Consider the following 12884-nt stretch of genomic DNA (forward strand, 5'->3'; position numbering starts at 1 on the left):
AATATGTATGTATTCCCACCTGTAGCACTTTCTATTTCCTAGCAGAATAGAATTTTTAAAAGAAACTTTACCCTGCCTCTCAGCTTTTGGGGGGTAAAAGAAAAATAAAGACATCTGTAATGTAAGTTCTTGTTTTCTTTGACTTGAACAGAGCCATGAATCCTAAAACATGACCTTCTACAGGACGAGGTTCAAATAGTAGTGTCCAAAGTACAGGATGGAATAACAGCCATCTTCCCAGATCAGACAGCTCATTAAAAAGAATCACTTGGAACCAGAGAAAAATGCATACCCAGTGCTTTCCAATCTAAGAATCTCACCACTACTTTTTCTGGGAAATCGTGCCCTTCCAAAAGACCACAAACCACTTCTAGGACATCATAATAGTAGGGAAATTTTTGCCAACCAAGATTTGAAATTCACAGTATATAAATACAAGATAATAATCATAGCAGGGCAACCACACACCACCATCAATATGCTTACTCAATTGATTACTAGGAAGCAGACAAAGCTATTCTGAGTCAAGGCCACGCCATTCTTTCTACCTGAAATATCTTTCTGCCTTCTCCCTGTAAAATTCATTCAAGGATCAAGTCGCATTCTCCTCTTTTGTGAAGTCTTCCATGATCACTCTGTTAGACACAAGCTCTCCTTCCCAGAAGCCTTGTTGTGTATCCCACCTATGTGGCCTTTGTCACAAAACCTGATGGTACGACTTTTTTCTGCACTTGACTTAGCTCCCTGATCTTAGGACATACACTGTCCCCATCAGCACAACCTACAGATCACAGCAATGACATCTTACAAGTTTTTGCTGTCTCTCTCTCTCTCTCTCTCTCTCTCTCTCTCTCTCTCTTTTTCCCAGTGTGACACAAGGCTTTTTACTGTCAGCGAGACTACCAGGCCAGGCAAGCCCTGAGGCTCTGGGTGGCCAGCACCAACCCAGACGCAGGCTCTTCTGTGGGAGAAGCACAGCAGGAATCCGGCCTCAGAGTGGTCCTTGGCTCGCACGGCACCGTGCAAAAGCAGGGCTAAAAACGTCCTGAATATCTCTGGCTGGAAACCAGTCGGACCAACACGTTCCACAACCACCTTCTTTTTGATCACGGGGAGACACCAGAAGTGCTGGCCCGTCCAGACCACATTCTGGATGCCCTCGGCCGAGGCCAGGTCTGTGGTGTCCCGTGGCAGCACCAGGACCTGGAAGACACGTCCATCTGTGCCCATGCTCTGCACAGCCACGGGTAAGGACGGCCCTCCTGGACTCCTGTGTCGTCTTTCACATCACACACATGGCACTCCTGGAGGTCCAAGGTGGGAGAAATGAGACAGAGGGTCTCAAGCACGTGATTCTTAGTAGCTTCGACCTCCTCTCTGGAGGCGATGGGGGGACAGTGGGTCCTTGCCACTCAGTTGGGCGCCACCAGAACCACGGACCTGAAGGAGAACAGACGCTCGATGCCAGGTGGCTCATAACGTGTCGTTTGGGGCACACATCCGCCTGGCCAGAGAAGGATGCTTGAGAATCTGGGATTTGCACAGCTGTATCAGACTGTCCACAATGTCCTCCGTGGAGTGCCAGAGACCGGCGTGAGAGATCAGGTACAGCACGCGCCCTTCTTGGTTCTCCATGAGAGTCCTGGGATCGTCAACAAGGTTTAGTACCCTCTCGGGAAGGCCTTCTGTTAACTTGGCCTGGGCAAGCCAGAGGGCCTGTTTTCAGCTTTACACCCTGGAGAAGGCGTCGACGTGGAAGATGGAGCGGGCCTGGTCTCCGTGTAGTGAGTGGTCGTGGAGCTGGGGTGATCGGTAGAACTTCGGGTGCTTCCAGCCGGGGTCCCAGGGCTGGAAGATCGGCCCGGCCAGCGCGGGCATGAAGTGCATCTTCCCCGCACAGGTGATGCGTGCCAGTCCAGGGATCTCGTGCCCCCTGCCCAGGGGAGGAGGCCCGGGCTTCCGCGTGGAGCGCACGCCCCACGGGTACCCCACACGTCTCGGGGCCCGCAGCCCCCCGGCCAAGCCTCCTGGAGGCAGCCAGTGCCCGCGTAGCGGTCCGACTGCAACCCCATGCTGTTCTGGTCTCCTCAAGACCTCTACCTGGATGCCACCGTCTTCCCACGCGCAAAGCCTGCTGGTCTGCTGGTCTTGAATATAATGTCACAAAATATTTTCTAATTATTGGAATAAATCAGTTTTTTTTAGTGCATACTCTTTCTGCCACCTCCTCAAGGGGTCTCAAATAGAAAAATGTAAATTTAGCAAATGATAAAACAGGTAAGCATTGGTCTTGAAGGGATGTAACTGTCTTCTCCCCCAAGCCTACGTCTGTTCTAGGCGTGTACTCCATTTTACTGTGGTGAATGATTGCAGAAGGCAAAAGTCTTAAAGAAATAAGCTAACAGACACGGAGGTGAAAATGACTCACTTAACTTAACAGGTGTTTGAAATGAAAATTCATGCTTTCAACCTTCCCCTGCTCCTCCATCCACCAGATCTTCCTTAAATCCCAAGGCTTGAGGTGACCCTCTCCCTAGGACTCCCCTCCATCCTATACCTGGATCACATGTCGTTTCAGCTTTCTGGGTCCTTACAGAAAAGGAGTTCTTTTCTGACTCTGCCCGGGTCTACCAGGCCTTTTCAGTATTTCGGGTTTTATACTTCTTGAACTCAGCAGAACTGTAATTCTCCCAAATCCTTCCTGAAAATGGTTTATATTTTATGACCTCATGATCCCACTCACCTTACCTGATTGCTTGTTCTTCTTTAAACAAATATTTGTTGAGTATGTACTATGTGTACAATGCTTGAGAAACAATAATGTGAATGACGATATCATCTTATCTTACTATTAACATACTTACTCTTATTATCTTACAATTCAGTCTTATCAAATTTAATAGTAACAGGAGGTACATACAATTAAACAAGCTTAACAAGATGAGTTAGTGAGAAACTCCTTGATATTATGTATGCTTGTTTAAATTTATATGTTCTCTTTTCTCTTTTTTGGATTCACTAGTAAAACTAATGTTGATCTTTCTTTTATAGGGTTCCAGTGTCTGGAGTACCTTGTTTAAAGAGCTTGATTGATGGTTGTATATTTGAAAGTATTCATCAAGTGAAGAAACCAAGCCAGGTAGGCTGAGAGGGTGATATAAACTGATGTCTCCCAGTGACGGGCAGTATCCAAATCCAAATTGTGTGTGTGTGTGTGTGTGTGTGCATGTGTGTGTGAGTGTGTGTGTGTGTGTATGTGCATGCATGTGTGTGTGTGTGTGTGTGTGTGTGTGTGTGTGTGTGTGTGTGTGTTGGAAGAGTGGGTGACAACAGAGGGAATAAGGAAGGAAAAAAGAGAGGTGATTAGAGTCCATTCATACCCAACATCCAGAATGTGTCAAGGCACTTAGATGGGAATAGGTGCAAGAACGCCCAAGATTTAAGCACTGAACACCTTGGCTTCAAAGACTGAACTTGACATCAAAGAAGTGAATAACCCAGACAAGTCTCTGCCTTTGGAAGTACCATGCAGAGGCAGACATGAGCCTCTCGGGGTAACTTGTACAAACTCCGGGCTTCTCCTCTATCTGTTCTATACTGTATAAGCCCCAGGGCCCTGACCCAACCCAAAGGAGAAGGAAGGAATCTAAAAAAATATTTAAATTTTTTCTCTTGCCAACTTTGGAACAGGGACCAGAAGTGAGACCTTAACAGAGAGAAATATGGCATTTCTTACACCCTACATGTCACAAACAATTCACAACCACTTATTACACAAGTGACTGGATAGTTGGTGAGAGGTGAACTAAATGTAAGAAGTGAGTCCTGACTAGTCTATTCCAGATTCTCTCTAAACATATCCTTCTCCTTTCTAAATTCTGTTTCGTCACAACTCTACTCCCAACTGTCTCATTAGGCCATGGAGCTGCCCAAACTCATTTCTGCCAGTCTTATTTCCAACTGGGAAACTCTCGTTCATTTCCTTCTTCCTGCCCTGATGTAATGATCCCTTGTTGATCTATTTGTTTTCATAGTGAGTTGTCTATTAATTCTAGCAAGAGAGTACAGTTTTTCATACACAATACCAAAGAAAAGTCTTTTTCCTGTGTGGAAGTTCATTCCCTTTGGTTGAACACAGATTTTTTTTATGGGATGCCCATAAAAAGATGAAAGAGGAAGAGGGTACAGACCCAGCTAGCCAGATCAGACAAATGCATTCTCCCAAGCCATAAGGTGGCAAATACTGCAACCAAACTAACCTTAAATTCTATGGCAAACCTAAAACCTTACATCTACATGCCTTGCGATTCTACCCAGCACTTCGAAGTCCCCAAATAATCCACAGCCATTGGAAGGAAATTTTTCTCCATGGTTTCCCCAGAAGTGTTGATAATGATGTTATCAGCCGGGCTCGGTGGCTCAGCCTATAATCCCGCACTTTGGGAGGCTGAGGTGAGTGGATTGCCTGAGCCTGCGGGTTCGAGACCCACCTGGGCAACTTGGCGAGACATTGTCTCTACAATAAATAAAAAAAATTAACCGGGCGTGGTAGCGCGCGCCTGTAGTTCCAGCTACTCGGAAGGCTGAGGCTGAAGGATCGCCGGAGCCCAGCAGAGCGAGGCTGCGGTGGCCGGGAGAGGCCACTGCACTCCAGTCTGGGCGACAGAGTGAGACTCCAACTCAAAAAAAAAAGATGATGATGCAATCCAACAGGCTGTCTATGATCACAGCTCATATCATTGGTAATGCCACTCATGTAATCGCCTGTCACCCAGCCATTTATCATGCTAAACCTCTTGCTTAACTTCAATTAATTACTGACAGACCTTATCATGTCATTTTGAACTTTTTTTAATCCAGGCTTTCCAAAGAGCGTCCTAAGAGACGTTGTTATTTTCACTTAATAATAGGTTGTTCTGTGTACTGGTCTCCAGTAAAAAAAATTTTATACCTAGCAACATTTAAATGAAGGCAGTTTAAAGACACCACCCTATTTAACCAGTATGAAAATTATTTTCAGATCATCGCTCATTTAGTCTTTTTGTTGTTGTTGCTATTTCTTTGTGAGGCAGTCAGTAAGAGAAGAAAAGGAGAAGAAAGAAGAGGAATCATTGAACAAATGTGTACTGTTATGCTCTGGGCTTTATCTGATTAAATCTTCACAAGGATTAACCTTCAAAAAAGATAACAACACCCCTCTTTTACAGTTGAGGAAATTCAGGCTCAGAGACTTAAAGTAGATTGATTGCCCAAGGTCAGAGGGGGAAGTCCAATAACAACAATGTTTTTGAATGCTTCCCCCTCACTTGGTCATATGGTAAGTCCTGGGAATAAAGTTTGGACCCAGCCTTGCCTGCTCCAAAACTTAAATATTATGCTGTTCTGCTTATTCATAGAGGATCACCTTAGGAAACAATCCCTATACTTCTAGAACCTTCTGTGTTTTGACTACTTGACCTAGAAAAATATTTCATCATTTCTTATCTAGATCTGATCAAATTCTCTAGTATATTGTACCCCACAACTTTATAATAATAGATAAATACATTATCTAGTATTATCGCCACATAATTTATCTACCCAACACAAAAATGCATACCAAAAGGGTCAACTTTTTACTAAGAGTTTTTCAAAACCCCATGACCTCATATCCCAAAAAAAAATTATTGTACTGAATCCTCCTTTTAGTATTGGCAAGCGCGCCAGTGTTTTTGCTGAAACCATAAAGCAGACAGAGCTGCATGATCAACAGTCTCCTAAAACTATTTGTCACTGATAACAGAGACTTCCATAATAAATGGTTAGAAAGCACTTTTCCGTTATAAAATATTACATAAGTACTGACTGACAATAATACAAAACTATGCCAAGCTGCAATAAAATGGCTCTTATGAATTATATAAGCAAAAACAGGATCAAGTCCAGTCACCCACACTTTTCCCTATCTATCATAAGCTTTAAGTGGACCAACAAGGACCGTTAGACCTTTCAAAGAAAATTTTTAAACGTTCTTCTAGGAGGTCTTAAATCAGGCTCCTTTGTTCCAGAGAAACAAGTTCCACATGAGGTGAAATGTGAAGGATGCTTTGGCCTAGATTTTTCGGGCTATAAAGGTGAGGGCTTTGTGGTAAGTAAGGTAGCTACAGCCTGAGAAAGATGTGCAGAAAGAAAGTCAAGACACACCATTGGCCCAAGGGTTTAAAATGTTCCAGACCTTTTCGCATATGCTCAGCCACTTAGATTCTTTATAAGGTCCTAAGAGAACAAGAACTTGGATTTTTCAAGTTCTCCTAACACACAACAGTGGAAAGAGGGATAAAAAAACAAAACGATTTTTTTTTTCCTTTTAAAGAGACTCCATCCTAGGCCAGAGCAAAGCCAGGCTGCCAATAGACAAGCCATCTGTTTCTCGACATGACTGCTTTTACAGAAAGGAAGTCACTGAGCTTGCTGAATTTGGAAATAAAATATAAAACCAAATACTCTCCTACACTCTTCACAAATGTATTTATTCACTCAAGGACTGTTTATTAAGCATCTACTGTGTCCCGGACACCATATTGATGGCAGAGGATATAGCAGAAAACATACTTCATCTGATGATTTGGCATTCCTGCTACCACCACCATTTTCTGAAAAGAAGACAGGTTCTGAGGAGATAAGTCACCAGCCCAAAGCATTTGGAAGTGAGTCCCAGGGCTGGGATACCTCCTCACCAGGTGTACTCCTCACCAGGTGTACTCTCATGAAGCACAACATATGGATGCCGGTCTCTGAACCACATCTCAGGCACTGAAAGAATTCTGGGTGAAAGGAAGAAGGCATGAAGAGCCAAATATGCTGACCTCTCCCACAGATGCATAAACTTCGAATGACCTCTCCAGCAAATAAAGTTGTCCTGCACTCTAACTACCCAGATGTTCCACAAACAAACACAACTTTACGTCTGCATTCTCACTGTTCATTTTTCCATGTCCATGTCTGTAGTGCTTTCTGCTTGGTTAGACCTTCACTCTGTCTCTTCCACAATCTACCATCTGCAAATCCAAGTCCCTCTCTCAGAGAGACTGCCTCTCTCTGGTCCTTCACATAAAACAGGCCCTCTCCAGTTCTTGTCTTTCATAAAATTTGACCTAATGTGTAGTTACACATGAGCTGCGTGTTTATTTAACATGTCTCCTGCGTGAAAATGGAAGCTCACACAGCCAAGAACCATAATCCCTTTCACCCAATTTCTGACACAAAGACTAGAATGTAGTAGGTGCTCAATAAATATTTAAGTTTCCAAATGAAAGAGTATATTAAACCCATATTCTGGGGCTCTAAGAAAATAGTATCTATACCTAAGCACTTATTTAAGGCAGAAATAAAAATACCTTTTTATCTCTCTTTTGTTCCATAATTCTTTCCTTTTAATATATAAAATAATCTATGCATTTATTGTGTTTATCATGTATTGCCTGTTTCTACCGAAAGAATGCAGACTCCATAAGAGCAAGGATAGGCCTAGAATTATGCCTGGCTCATAGCGGGTGCTCAATAAGTATTTGCTGAATGAATGAATGAATGAGTGAATAGAAAGTCTCTCCTGGCAGGCTCGGTGGCTCAACCTGTAATCCCAGCACTTTGGGAGGCTGAGGTGAGTGTATTGTCTGATCCCACAGTTCAAGACCAGCCCAGGCAATTTGGTGAGATCTCGTCTCTACAATAAATGAAAAATTAGCCTGGCATGGTAGCACATGCCTGTAGTTCCAGCTACTTGAAAGGCTGAGGCAGAAGGATCAGCGGAGCCCAGCAGGTCAATGCTGGGGTGCTGTGAGTGTGCCACTGCACTCCAGCCTGGGCGACAAGTGAGACTCCAACTCAAAAAAAAAAGAAAGAAAGAAAGAAAGTCTCTCTCATCAGTAAGCATTCAAAGATACACGGTTTTTGAGATGACTTTATTGGAGTGCTTATAATGTTACTTGGAGAATTAAAATATGGGCAGTGTCTGGGCATGGTGGCTCAGCCTGTAATCCCAGCACTTTGGGAGGCCAAGGCAAGAGGATGGCCTGAGCCCAGGGGTTTGAGACCAGTCTGGGCAACTTGATGAGACCTCGTCTCTACAATAAATCACAAAAACTAGCCAGGCATAGTGGCATGCATCTGTGGGTCCAGCTACTTGGAAGGCTGAGGCAGAAGGATTGCCTGAGCCCAGCAGGTCAAGGCTGCAGTAGCCAGAAGCATGCCACTGCACTCCAGCCTGGGCAACAGAGTGATACTCCAACTCAAAAAACAAAAAACAAAAATAAGAAAAACAAATGGGCATCATAAAACATGCATTTTCTTCATCCCAATTTTGTTTTCTAAAAGGACCTCAATTATTAATTAAGCTACCAAAGAAAACTTTTATAGCAGCATTTGAGTCCTTCTTAACCTAGTGCCCTTATTGTTTCTAAAAGTGCTTATTGCTATTTAAATCTGTTCTGACTTCCAGGCTTATTTTTCTAGCCAAGTGGTCTAGATGCAGCTTCAGATTTGTACAGCTATCATTGCCTCTTGATTAATTGAAATAATAGAATTTTAAAACAGGAACTGAATCATATCAACCACCTAGTCTCTATCTCAGTATCCAAGTAAGGGTACCAAAACTCAGAGAATTCAAATTAATTTCCCAAAAGCATACCAACACTTAAGTATGGTACCAGGAGTAACTTCTAGCCCAGACCATTCTGTTTTTACACCTCAAACAGCACACTTTCAAAGTACACCTTGGGTATTATGAACTATACACAATAGTGTCTTATTCTCTCACCAAGCTTTTTTTTTTTTTCCCAAGTAACTGACACTTTTCATGATTTTCTTAAACATTTAACTATTGTTATTAATTCTGAGGTTTCCTTTTTTCTTCTTGAGTAATCCTGCTTAACTAATGTCATCAAAGATAGCCTTAACTCTGAATTACACAGCTTTTTACAATGAACTTTGCCACTGTGGTTAGCAGATGGAAACTGTAACAAAAATATTTGAAAGCCTGGTTTCTAGAGGTCTGTGGCCCAATACAGTACAAGATAGTGTAATTTATTGACTCTATTGCTTGAAGGCACTTGTTTAGTTTGAATGTTAGCATTAAAATATCATCAACAACACACCTTCATTAATGACTTTCACATCACTCTAATCTTTATACATTCATCCTACACTAGGATTGCTAAGATAGCCCTGATGAGTTAATATTCCCTTGACTTCATTCTCAAGCACTTGGAAATATAAATTTGGAGCTTACAAGGCTAATATAATTACTTTTGCCCTTAATGCTGCAATATGTGACACTATTCTCCCATATTGATATACCATTCATCTTAATATTCTTTTTTATTGAGCTATTATTGACAAACCATAAAATTCATTATCTTAAAATGTACTAATCCATGGTTTGGGGTATAGTTACAGAGTTTTGCAACCATCAACACTATTTAATTCCAAAACATTTTTATCATCCAAGATGAAATGACCTCTCATTCTTTAGTGGGAACTCTTTCCTAAATAAAATAAATTTTTATTTTCCTAACTATTTTCTTAAGTAAAATGAAAATTATTGCTTCTAGGACATTTCCTATCAGGACCTTGTCTTTATTTATTTTTTATTCATGCATTTTTAATTTTTATTATAAAGATGTGGGGTACAATTCAGGGTTAGGTACACAAACATTGATCATGCAAGTACCCTTGTTGATGAGGTATGCCCCTCCCTCCCCTAGCAGATTCCTTCAACTGCCAGTCCTCCCCCACCCCCGACAAGACCTTGTCTTTATTTCATAGTTTGTCTTTAGTATACTTGCTTCAAAATCTTCTAGTAAGTTCAATTGAGGTCCTAGAACTTCTGCTACAATAAAAGGGCTTCACAAGCATATTTTGGAAAGTAAATGTAGAAGAAGCTACGATCTTCCCCAAGTCACCGCCAGTTGTTAATAATGTAGACTTTTATATACTAATAAATTATCCTACACCAGTTATTCAGTAAACTAATTTTACTGAATGCCTGCCATGCATTTCATGCCCAGATGAAGCATTGCAAAATAACAAGGTCAATGTGGGTGGAAAATGTTTGACATCACAGCAGATCGTGTCCCTATATCAGCTGCTAAATTAGTATCAGAGTCTGAAGGGAAAAGCAACATAAAACTCTCTCATGTTATATCGTAAGTGTCTGCTACTTGGCTATTCAAATGATCTATCACTTATACATCCAGTATTTGTAAGATTATAATATGTTTTAAAACTTACTGTACAGACAGAACATTCTTAATCCGAAGAACATCTAAGCATAACTAGGAAGTAATATGAATATTAAGTAAAGTGAAAAAGGTCATTGCTAATTGTGTAATATTGTCACTCAAATGCAAAAACAATGATCCTTTACTGTGTTAATATTTTTCCTATGCCCTCCCTCTAAATAGGTATGAAATTATATGTACACTCTCATCAAGAAGGACACAAAAACATAATTCATTCAACCAACACTAAAATAGACATATGTTTAGCATTTCTTCCTTGAGGCAACCCCTCCTACCCATGCCATGAATATCCTACTCAGTGCATGTGTCTAATGGAAATAATCTCACCCCCAAACCCACCCCCAGATCCAGAGCTACCTCTGTGGGTTTGCCCTATCTTAAGCAGTCTGAATATTCTTGAGTAATTTAGGTGGCTAGGAGTTCTTTACTTTTGCAGTAAATTCCAAATTTCTGAAAGAGTTCCTTTATGACACCCTTAAAAGATCCTAAATAGATGAATGGGAATAAGATTGTATCCACCTGTCAAGAGAAAAGTCTATTTAATGAAGACACTAAGCTGCATCATTGTCAAGAAATTCGAAATACTTCAGGGAAATCAGCATGAGATGTTGAGCCCAACCTCTCCTATTCTTGAGAGGGCAAACAGCATGTTAAACTGGCTCAGCCCTCACCACTTGATATGTTTACACAAACATCTGGCACTTCAGACAGTTACACAAGAGAGAACAGAGGGTCATTTCGGTCTCAAGGATATGCCCAGATTGCATCATAAATTCACACAACAGCAGGCCAAGAGCCATGAGCCGTTTCAGCAAATCAGAGAATTCGTGATACGTCAGTCTTAACCACCCTCAGCAAATGAAATTGATGCAATTATGAACTCTAATGGAAGTTGGCAAATAGAAGGGTGACTGTCTTCAACTTCTTTCATTTAAGAACACTTTGCCTTGTGTGCCCCAATGTAATTATTTTCTAGGCTATGGTTGGGTGGATGGTAAAGTTTTCTATCCACCCTGCTCCCTTTTCATAATTTCCCTGTGCTGTCATGAGAAGAAGGCAGACACGTGATGGGGAGGAATGAATAACCGTGCCTCTCCGATCTCTCTCCATTCATGAATGTGGTGGATTTGATGCGCAATCCCTGACCTGACCGTCTCAGGACGCACATGTACCAACTGTGACCTCCACATTAATGTCCAAGGGAGTTCTGTGATAATTTTCAACCAGATCATCAACATAGAGCACCAGAAATGTTGGCAGCTAAAACAAGACAGTCCAAGAATTAAAAGGTGAGAATGAAAAGATTTTCCGAAAAAAAAATATAAGCCAATAACAATGTATTATAGGTTTATCAATAAAAATATGAGTCATACCATTCATGCTGCATTTAAGTATGTGAGCTGAGAGAAGGACTGAGGAGAAAAATATACTTATAGACCCTATATTACATAACTGTAGGTATAAATAACCAAATAATAAAGAAGACCACTTTGTATAAATACAGAAATAACAGAAATATTTTAACTATTTTCCCTTGCTTCAAGTTTACTTCAAAATTACATTTATGTTTATCTCAATCCTGTCTCTTCATTAGTGAATATCCAGAAATTTTGATATCTTTTTTGCTTGAAACTTAGTGCATTCCTTAAGTCCTGTCTTAACAAATGATCTTTTATCTCTTAACTAATGCTTCTGCTGTTTTCTTCAGTAAACTTTCCATTCCGTAAGAACACCATATCCATCTCTGAAAGAGTCAGACCCTCCTTCCCTTACAGATGCATTCCAGCAACATACTATTTGAATACTAATTCTGGTAGCTATAATTACCATAAGTGATAGCAATCTTGTTTGTTACCATTAGTTTTAGTGATCTTGGCCGGACTCAGTGGCTCAGCCTGTAATCCCAGCATTTTGGAAGGCCATGGCGAGTGGATTGCCTGAGCCTGCAGATTCGAAACCAGCCCGGGCAATTTGGCGAGACCTCATCTCTACAGTAAAATTAAAAAATTAGCCAGGCATGGTAGCATGTGCCTATAGTTCTGGCTGCTTGGAAGGCTGAGGCAGAAGGATCGCCAGAGCCCGGCAGATCGACGCTGGGGTGGCAGTGAGTGTGCCACTGCATTCCAGCCTGGGCTACAGGGTGAGACTCCAACTCAAAAAAAAATTTGTTTTTAGTGGTCTTATTTAAATTTTTAGTTCTGTTTCATCTCCATCCCCTCACTGAACAATCTGATTCACTCTTATTTCACTCACTTATTCAGTCATGCGTGAACTGGGAACATAAAAATGAGTAAGAAATATGTTCTTACTTACAAAAAAAAAAGTAAGCGAATAACTGGAAAATATAAGAGAAGCAAGTACTGTGATCGACAACTTTAAAGACTACAGGGCAAACCAGGCTCGGTGGCTCAGCCTGTAATCCCGCGCCTTTGGGAGGCTGAGGTGAGTGGATTGCCTGAGCCCGCGAGTTCAAGACCCGCCTGGGCAGCGAGACCTCATCTCTACAATAAATCAAAAAATCAGCCGGGCGTGGTAGCGCTTGCCTGTAATTCCGGCTACTCGGAAGGCTGAGGCGGAAGGATCGCCGGAGCCCAGCAGGTCGAGACT

At 41.7% G+C, this 12884-nt stretch overlaps 1 pseudogene; it reads right to left on the reverse strand.

Annotated features, from left to right (window-relative positions):
• Window positions 1-804: 804 nt before the first annotated feature.
• On the reverse strand, window positions 805-6784 carry LOC103273881 (annotated as a pseudogene).
• Between the last annotated feature and the right edge of the window lie 6100 nt (window positions 6785-12884).

Source organism: Carlito syrichta, unplaced genomic scaffold (assembly GCF_000164805.1).
Source record: "Carlito syrichta isolate Samal-C Ts95f unplaced genomic scaffold, Tarsius_syrichta-2.0.1 Scaffold314292, whole genome shotgun sequence".
Taxonomy (NCBI): domain Eukaryota; kingdom Metazoa; phylum Chordata; class Mammalia; order Primates; family Tarsiidae; genus Carlito; species Carlito syrichta.